The sequence below is a fragment of the Marmota monax genome, unplaced genomic scaffold (genome assembly GCF_021218885.2).
Source record: "Marmota monax isolate L192 unplaced genomic scaffold, Marmota_monax_Labrador192_F-V1.1 WCK01_AAM20220418_F8-fsc00137, whole genome shotgun sequence".
NCBI classification, from domain to species: Eukaryota; Metazoa; Chordata; class Mammalia; order Rodentia; family Sciuridae; genus Marmota; species Marmota monax.
This window is the reverse complement of record NW_026692854.1, coordinates 4,208,466-4,217,778: the sequence shown is the minus strand read 5'-3', so window position 1 is coordinate 4,217,778 and position 9,313 is coordinate 4,208,466.

Here is a 9,313-nt window from a genome sequence, read left to right as displayed (position 1 = left end):
CACCAAAAACATGCACTCTAAAATCCCATATGTAGGCATTCTGAATTATTGAAGACTTCTCTTATATTGCCATTTAAAACTTTAATCAGAGCTGGGCATAGTCTATGTTCCCAGGTACTCAGGAGGCTAAGGCAAGAGGATAAAAAAAAAAAAAATTGTTTAAAAAAAATTTTTTTAAGTTGTAGATGGACACAATACTTTTATTTATTTTTATGTGGTGCTGAGGATCAAACCCAGTGCCTCACATGTGCAAAAGAAGTGCTCTACCACTGAGCCATAACCACAACCCCAAGAGGATTGAAAATTTGAGGACCCTTGGGCAATTTAGTAAGACAATGTCTCAAAATAAAAAAAGTTGGCGATGTAGCTCAATGTTAGAGCATACTGGGTTCCATTTCTGGTACCAAAAAGAAAAAGCCAGGCTTGGTGATGCAGGCCTGTAATCCCAGCAGCTTGGGCCACTGAGGCAGGAGGACTAGGAGTTCAAAGCCAGTCTCAGCAATTTAGCAAGGACTTAAGCAACTCAGAAAGACCCTGTCTCTAAGTAAAATATCAAAAAGGGCTGGGGAGGGCTGGGGTTGTGGCTCAGCAGTAGAGTGCTCACCTAGCACATGCAAGGTGTTCGGTTCAATCCTCAGCACCACATAAAAATAAATAAATAAAATAAAGGTATTGTGTCAACTACAACTAAAAAATATATATATTTAAAAGGGGAGGGGGGCTGGGGATGTGACTCAGTGGTAAAGTGTCTCTGGGTTTAATCCCCGGTCCCAAGAGAAAAAAAAAAATCTGCAATCATGAATCTTCTCTTTGACTTTCAGTTCCTTCCATTTATTTCTGGTATGATCATCTTGATTCACTATTACTAGTCGAATTGGATCATTATCATTACCAATTACTAAAACAATTCCAGGAATGTACTATTACTCTATAAAATGTTGCCTTACCAGTTCTTTTCTTATGACTAGCATTTTCTAAAAATACATCTTTGTAGGGCTGGAGATGTATCTCAGTGGTAGCATGTCCAAGGCCTGGGGTTCAACCCTTGTTATGCTCGAATTCGGGACCTCCAAAAGACCACCAGAGACCAAGATCTATGTAAACAGCAAAGAGGTATTTATTGCAAGCTAGCTCGGTCCTCCGCGTGCACACACACAGCAACTGGTGACGCTGAGAGGCCCCGAGCCCAGGGTTTGCAGCAGTTTTATAAATTCTTTGGAGAAGGCAGGGACCCCCACATACATCATAGCATCTCTTAGCAAATCATCACACACCGCAGGAAAATCAAACAACAACTCTAAAACATGATTAGCACATTCACTGGTGGGAACAAGTTGGGTAAGGGTGATTGGTTGGTACAAGAGGGGGATTCGTTTGAACTGATTGGTTTAAGCCAAGAGGGGTGTTCATGCAGAACTACATGGTTCCCAACACGTTATCAACCACCATAAACTACTGGGAGGGTCATCTGGCATCCCAGGTATTTCCTGTCTCATGTTGATTGGTCCCTGCTAGGGGGCTGCTATGGATCCCCACCTAGCCTGACTGAGTCAGGGACACCTGGCGCAGCAGATCTCTCCTGTTATTTGTAGATAAACAACTTAGCAGGGTGGGAATGTGCCTAGGAGTGCTCTGTGGGTCTTTCCAAGGACAAAGGTGATGTCCTTTCCTTGGACAGGCTTTGCTCTGAGGTAGAGGCTGGTTTTTCACCCTCAGAATTGCAAAAGCAGATAAATAGTAATAATAATAATATCTCTATGTATATCTACACAGATATTATTATTCTTTTGTATGGGGGGGTGGAATAGGGACTGCACTCAAGGTGTTCCACCATTGAACCATATTTCCAGCTTTTTTTAAAAAACATTTTCAATTTTCATAAAGAATCTCTCCAAGTTGCCCAGGCTGGCCTTGAATTTGGGATCCTCTTGCCTCAGCCTCCTGAGTCACTAGGATTAAGGGTATGCACCACTATGACCAGCTAGATGTATATATTTAAAAATATATATGTATACTGGTTGGGCGCAGTGGTGCCTGCCTGTAATCCCAGTGGCTCAGGAAGGAGGCAGGATGATGGCAAGTTCAAAGCCAACCCCAGCAATTTAGCCAGGCCCTGCCTTAAAAAAAAAAAAAAGGCTGGGGATGCGCTCAGAGGTTGAGTATCACTGAGCTCTCAATCCCTGGCACCAAAAAAAATGTTTATATATACAGATATATTCAAACTGCTTTCATCAGAAGTTAGACCAAAGCTCTGATCCTAGGGACCTAGAACAAATGATGAAAACATTTATTTAATTCCTATTACCTTTGGTGTCAGAACGACAAAAGGCTGCTTCCATTAAATAAAATTCTAAGAGAATTTTTAGTAGTCTGTAGTAGTCACTGCTGGTATCCTTGGCACTTAGAACAACAAATATGCAAGGCAGGATGGCTGAATCATTGAATCAGTATAAGCAGGAACTGCAGTCAGATGTAATCATGGCTCAGCATGCCACAAGGTCCTAAGTTGCATCCCCAGTGTGCCAAAAAAAAAAAAAAAAATGGAGGAGTGAATTGGTGTGTCCACCCAGTTACAAAATAGACTAGAAAATATTTTTCATATGGGATCTTTAGTCACAGGTTCTTTTATACCTGTTGTTTCAAAAAAAAAAGTGAAATAAAATTTAGTATGTGATTATTTTGGCAAATATTCATGCAAACAGGTAGACTGAACTTTTTTTTTTTTTTAATGGGTTTTGTTTGGGTCTTAGAAGATTGAGGTAAATGGTTTTGGCAGAAGTATATAGAAAATGTTGGTATGAATTTTTTTTGGTATAAAAAATCTTTTGTTGTTACTTTGATTTTTTTTTTCTTTTTTCTTTTTTTGTACTATGGATTGAACCCAGGGACCCTTTGCCACTGAGCTACATCCCCAGCTCTTTTTTTTTTTTTTTTATTAGCTACATATGACATTACAATGATCTTGGCAATTCATACATTTGAATCAATTTTTATTCATTTATTTTTTTATTTTGAGACAGGTTCTCACTATGTTGCTTAGGGCTGCACTAAATCGGTGAGGCTGACCTTGAATTTGCAATCTTCCAGCCTCAGACTCTCAAATTGCTGGATTACACTGCGTCAGCTGGCATGATAAACAATCTTAAATTAATTTTTTAGATACCTGATTTTTTTCCCCCTTTTTTGGTTCCGGGGATTGAACTCAGGGGCACTGACCACTAAGCCACATCCCCAGTCCTATTTTGTATTTTATTTAGAGACAGGGTCTGAGTTTCTTAGCGCCTCACGTTGCTGAGGCTGGCTTTGAACTCGTGATCCTCCTGTCTCACATCAGGGATTTAAAAAATTTTTTTTTTCATTGTCAATGGACTTTTATTTTATTTTTTACTTTTTTTGCTGAGAATCGAACCCAGTGCCTCACACATGCTAGACAAGCGCTCTGCCACTGAGCTACAACCCCAGCCCCTCCTTTTAATTTTTATTTATTTATTTAGAGACACAGTGTCTCACTAAGTAGCCCAGGCTACTTGAACTTGCAATACCCCTCCCCCCTCCCCATCCCACCCCCTTCTCAGCTTCCTGAGTAGGTGGTATTACAAGCATGCACTCCTGCTTACCCTGGTAATTTTTTCAATTTGTAGATGCATAATTGGTTAGATTTATGAAACTTATGCCTCAGCCCCATCACTCTATATTTTATTTGTTTTATTTTCTTTACAGCAACATAGAAAATCCTATTTTAAACTTTTGATTTGCCCATTACCTGTCCCTCCTAAATAGAATATTTGTTTCAAAACTGCAGACAATTTTATCTATGATGTTACTATAACACCAGCACCTGGCACAGCCCAGTTACCTCTCCCTGGGGGGGAAAAATTGTTCAATTGTAGGAAGAAAAAAAAAATAACAAAATAACGGAACGTGACATTTGCTTTCTGGTATTTTTCATATTAAATGTTTATTGAAAATGAATTTCAATATCTAATTAGAAAATATTTTCTCCTACATTAGCCCCCAAAAGCAAGATCACTTTGCATCTCCTTGTTACTAGACACCTAAATATCTCTGTATTTTAAAATCATATTCTCTCTGATCTCAAAAAAAAAAAAAAGGCACGTTTAGCCAGGCCGGTGGTATACACCTGTAATCCCAGAGACTCTAGAGGCTGAGGCAAGAGGATCACAAGTTCAAAGCCAGCCTCGGCAACTTGGCCAGGTCCTAGGCAACTCAGTGAGACCTTGTTTCTAAATAAAATATAAAAAAGGGCTGGGATTGTTGCTCAGTGGTAGGGCACTCGCCTCTCATGACTGAGGGTTTGATCCTCAGCACTACATTAAAAAAAAAAAAAATAGATAAAATAAAGATTATGTCCAGCTACAACTAAATTTTTTTAATTTGATATATATTTATAGTTGCAGATGGACAAAATACCTTTATTATTTGTTTCTTTGTTTATTTATTTTTAATGTGGTGCTGAGGATCCCTTTGTCTCTGACCCTTCCTGTTTAAATGCTCCTCCCCCTTCAGCCCCTTAGGTAAAGTCATTCCTCAAAGTCCAATCTCGAGCCTTTTTCCATTCTCTCTACTCTTCTTTGATCATTCGCCTCCACCCTCAGCATTCATCTTCCGGTTTTCCAAGGGGCGAATTTTTTCCTTTTCCCACCTCCTGACTATCTGATGGGTATATTTCCTGTAAGGAACGAGGAGCTTCTGTAGTTCTCCCCCCACTCCGCCCCGCCCCTGCCCCTATTTGGGATTGAACGCAGGGCCGCTCTACAACTGAGCCACAACCACAGCCCTTTTTGAGGGGGGGGGGGGGCGGGGGGGGGGCAGGGTCTCACCAAGTACCTGAAATGCGTGATCCTCCTGCCTCTAGCTGCTAGGATTACAGACAGGTGCTGCAAGCCAGCTCTTACTGAAAGTCTTAACCATCCTCTTGTGACTGGGTTGATAAGTGTAGGACCCAAGGGGGAGGGGCACATTATGGTGTGCTTCTACCTGCTTTTTTTTTTTTTTTTTTTTTTTGCTTCTACCGTTTCTGTCTTCCTTATCCATGTGTTCAGGCCCTGCCTGGGAAGAATGGTATTTATTGAGTCTCTCATCTCCACAACAGTGAGCACCATCCTTCTTACTTTTCCTTGCTTAACCACTGAACCATACACCCAGCTCCTTTTATTTTTATTTTTTTATTTTGAGACAGGATCTCGCTAAATTGTTTAGGGCCTCACTAAATTGCTGAGGCTGGCTTTGAACTTGCCATCCTCCTGCCTCAGCCTCCCAAGCATGCACCACAACTGTTTTTGTTTTGTTTTGTTTTTTAATGGGATCTGTGTATTCATGTGTACTCATAGCTGGATATACCTTTTCCTAAGATAATTTTCTGGTCCTTGTTTAAACATACAGAACTTAAACTTCTTCCTGCCATGAGTCAGTGAAGACTAATTTATTTAACCAGGAAGTCCTCATCACTTTGGGGGTGGGGGGAAGGTCTCAGTAAAGTCTAACAGTACAACCATTTGTTTTCAATTTTGTTTGTTAATTTACAAGTGATAGCTGGGTGAGGTGGCACATGCCTACAATTCCAGTTATTTAGGAGGCTGAAGCAGGAGGACTGAAAGTTGGAGGCCAACCTCAGCCACTTACAGTGACACTATTACAAAAATAAATAAGGAATGTAGCTCAGTGGTAGAGCAGCTCTGCGTTGAATTCCCTGAACCAGAAAAGAAAGAAAAAAAAAAAAGTGCCAAGTGATGAGAAGTATTTTTCCGGAGGAGAAGATGAAAGAAACAAATCCATCAGTTGTTCTCATCCACTCTCACGCATGATTTTCAAATCTTCCTCTGCTGCCCTTACAATCACTGAAGTCTTTTTTCTGTCTCCAATTCCATGTTACCAATTGTCTACGGAATGTTTCCTCTTAGTATGTTTTTCATTGCCCTACATATTTTTTAATTCTTTAAATGTTTATTTTGACATAATTTCAGGTTTGCCGAAAAGTTGCAAGAATAATACAAAATATTCTCATTTACCTTTTACCCAGATTCTTCAGATGTCAGCGTCTTATCACATTGTCTTTGTCCTTTTCCCTGTCTCCTGTTTGCTTGTTTTTCCTGAACCTGTTGAGGGTAATCTGCAGACATGATTTCCCTTTATTGCTAAATGTTTGGATGAGCAGTTCCTAAAACTAAAGACATTCATTTACATAAGCACAGCACAATGATCAAAATCAGGAAAATTAACATTAGTACAATACAATTATCTAATCAAGAGGTTATTCAGATTTTACCAATTGTTCTAATAGAAGGCCCTCTGTTGCAGAAGAAAATCCCAGATCATTCACTGCATCCAATTGTCCTGGCTCTTAATTCTTTAATCTACAATAGTTCCTCAATTTGTCTTTGTCTTTTATGACACTGGTATTTTCAGAATACATGTCAGTTATTCTGTGGACCCTCAACTAAGTATTCCTTTGATCCTTTATCTGTTGGTATTCATTTGCCTCTCGGGCAATGGGAATATACATAAGTAATCCATTTTCTGTTTTCAGGTGCCAACACCATCTCTTGGTAGACTTGGTCACTTAACTTCTCTAAGCCGTCCTTCTTTAAAACTGGGATAATTATCCCTAACCGGTTATGAAAAGGTTGAAAGGAAGTGACATATTTAAAAGGAATTTACCTACTGAGTGGCACAAAATCATTTGCTTTTCTTGTGCTTTGGTTTCTTAGCTCTTCATCCCAGGGCCACCCTTAAAAGCATTAACATTATGCACTAACATAAATGCATTCTAGTTAACCCAAAAGTCTCTGAAAATGGGATTCTAGAAAGGCTTGAGACTCATCTAAATAATTGGCAGTCTCATCAGACTATTCACTGCTATTGAATCTGTAGTCAATTAAAATCTCTAAAGCTTTTCCTGCATGGCCCTTTTGCTATTATTATTAATATTACCATCACTAGTATTATTATGCTACTAGTACTTGTTGATCTGACCATTGTTATGGATGGGGCACAAGAAGGAGTACCTCCAGGCTGATCCCTTTATGTCATAATTCTCCCCACTCTGTAAAGCAATTATCTGCATTTTCAAAATGAGAATACAGACTCAGAGCAGTTAAGTCGAAGGGCTTATATAAATGAGAGATTTGAATCTAATCTCAACTTGACTTTCTAGAACATAGAAAGTAAGTAAACTTTTTTAAAAATCTCTTAAGTGTCATTTGTCATTTCTTCTCACCATTCTAGCCTATTGGAAACGCTTGATTCCTGATTTTGCCCTCCTGACATATTAGCTTTTCCTCTCAATTTGGATTTTGTGTGTCAACTATGTCTTCTTCAAAATCATTACTAAAAAATATGAAACATGCCAGGCATGGTAGCCCACACCTGTAATTTCAGCTATTTGAAAGGCTGAGGCAGGAGGATCACAAGTCGGGGTCAGCCTGGGCAATTTAGCAAGACTCCATCTCAAATTTTAAAAAATGAGAAAGGGCTGGGGATATAGTTCAGTAGTAGAGTGCCCCTATGTTTTATCTCTAGTACAGAACAAATGTAAACCCCACCCCCCCAAAAAAAGCAATGCAACTTAGCAAGACCCTCACTCAAAATTTTAAAAAATTAAAAGGGCTGGGGATGTTGCACAGTGGTTAGCACCCCTGGATTCAATCCTTAAGTATTAAAAAAAAAAAAAAAAAAGACTATAGAATCTATAGAGAGTGGCTTCCAAAATCCTGGTCCTTTTCTTTCTTTTCTTTTTGTACCAGGGATTGAATGCTCTACCACTGAGCCACATCCACAGCCCTTTTTAATTAATTTATTTATTTATTTATTTTAATTTTGAGACAGAGTCTCACTGAATTTAGCCTCACTAAATTGCTAGCCTCAACCTTGCCATTTTCCTGCTTCAGCCTCCCAATCACTGGGATTTACAGGCATGCACCCTCCCCCACTTTCTTTTTTTTTCTTTTGGTACGGGGATTGAACCCCAAGACTACCTGCCACTGAGTTACAACCCTCAGTTGTTTCTATTTTGAGAGAGGGTCTCAGAATTGCCCAGACTGGCCTCATACTTGGTATGCTCTGTGTTTCAGCTTCCCCAGTCGATAGGAATACAGACTGTTCCACTGCACCACTGTTCCCAGCACTGTTCCCAGCACGTCTACCATTTGTTAAGCTCACTGTGCTAACTACATTATTGACTTTTGCCAGAATCTGTGCAGTAGATATTATCTGTTTTACAGATGAGAATAAGGAGGCATGGAGAGATTTAAAGACTCAAGGTTACAAAAACACTCAGATTATAAGTAGTGGAACTGCTAGGCACAAAATCTCAAAGTGGAAAATTTTTGCAAACTCCTTATGCTAGCATTTATTTTAGGATACTCTACTGCCATTAACTGTTCAAGTATACCAAATGGTATAGACTAAAAAACAGATTGACTTGAGTATCTTAGGTTACCTCTGCTTACCAGAATATACCAGTTCCCAAAGTGTTTTCAAAGGAACACTAGTTCCTCCACTAGCCTGGGGACAAAGCAGTTCTACTGTCAAATGTTTGACATACATTACATACTACTGAATTCTCTCGAAGATTCAAAGAGATCTGAGAAGCCCTTTAGGAAAGAAACTTGTTTAACTTTCCTCAGCCACAGAGCTAGTTTCATGAGGGTGTAAAAAGGTGTTTAAGATTTTCTTTTTTTTTTTTTTTTACTCTTTAGCACTCCGGGATGTTTATCCAAAGATACCATGAGGTTTAAAAACATACTCTAATTTAAATACACACACCTTATAATTGGATAATGCTTTAGTATTTACCAAAAAAAAAACCTTCCTCTTGTCCTCAGGTATCTTTCGGATTCCTATTCACATTTGCAAAGAAAGTCTACAGTTAAGAATTTTCTCAATGCCTTGCAGCTAGAGAAGGTCAAACTGAAACTCAAATTCAGATTTTCTCAAACCAAAGTCAATTCTTTTTCACTTACCTAATGTCTTTGTTTTTCTGCCTTTGATCATTTTAAAAGCCCGTTGATGTTTTTTTTCAGAACAAGCAACTTTGAGAACTGGATGAGAGTATATGAAAAATATAAAATGACCTTTATATTACAATAGTTTGGATCCAAAAAGCCATACTTAGAATTTTTCCCTTTTGAAAGTTGTTCCTTGACATCAGCAGTTTGGGGTTTTCAGTGGGAAACAGGGTACACCCTATAAAGGTTGAGCCCTGTGGGAAACTGATCTGATCCTGCATTTATTTACCCCAGCAAATTACCCCACAGCTATACCTGTTTACACAGTCCGGGAGTGTTTGTACTGT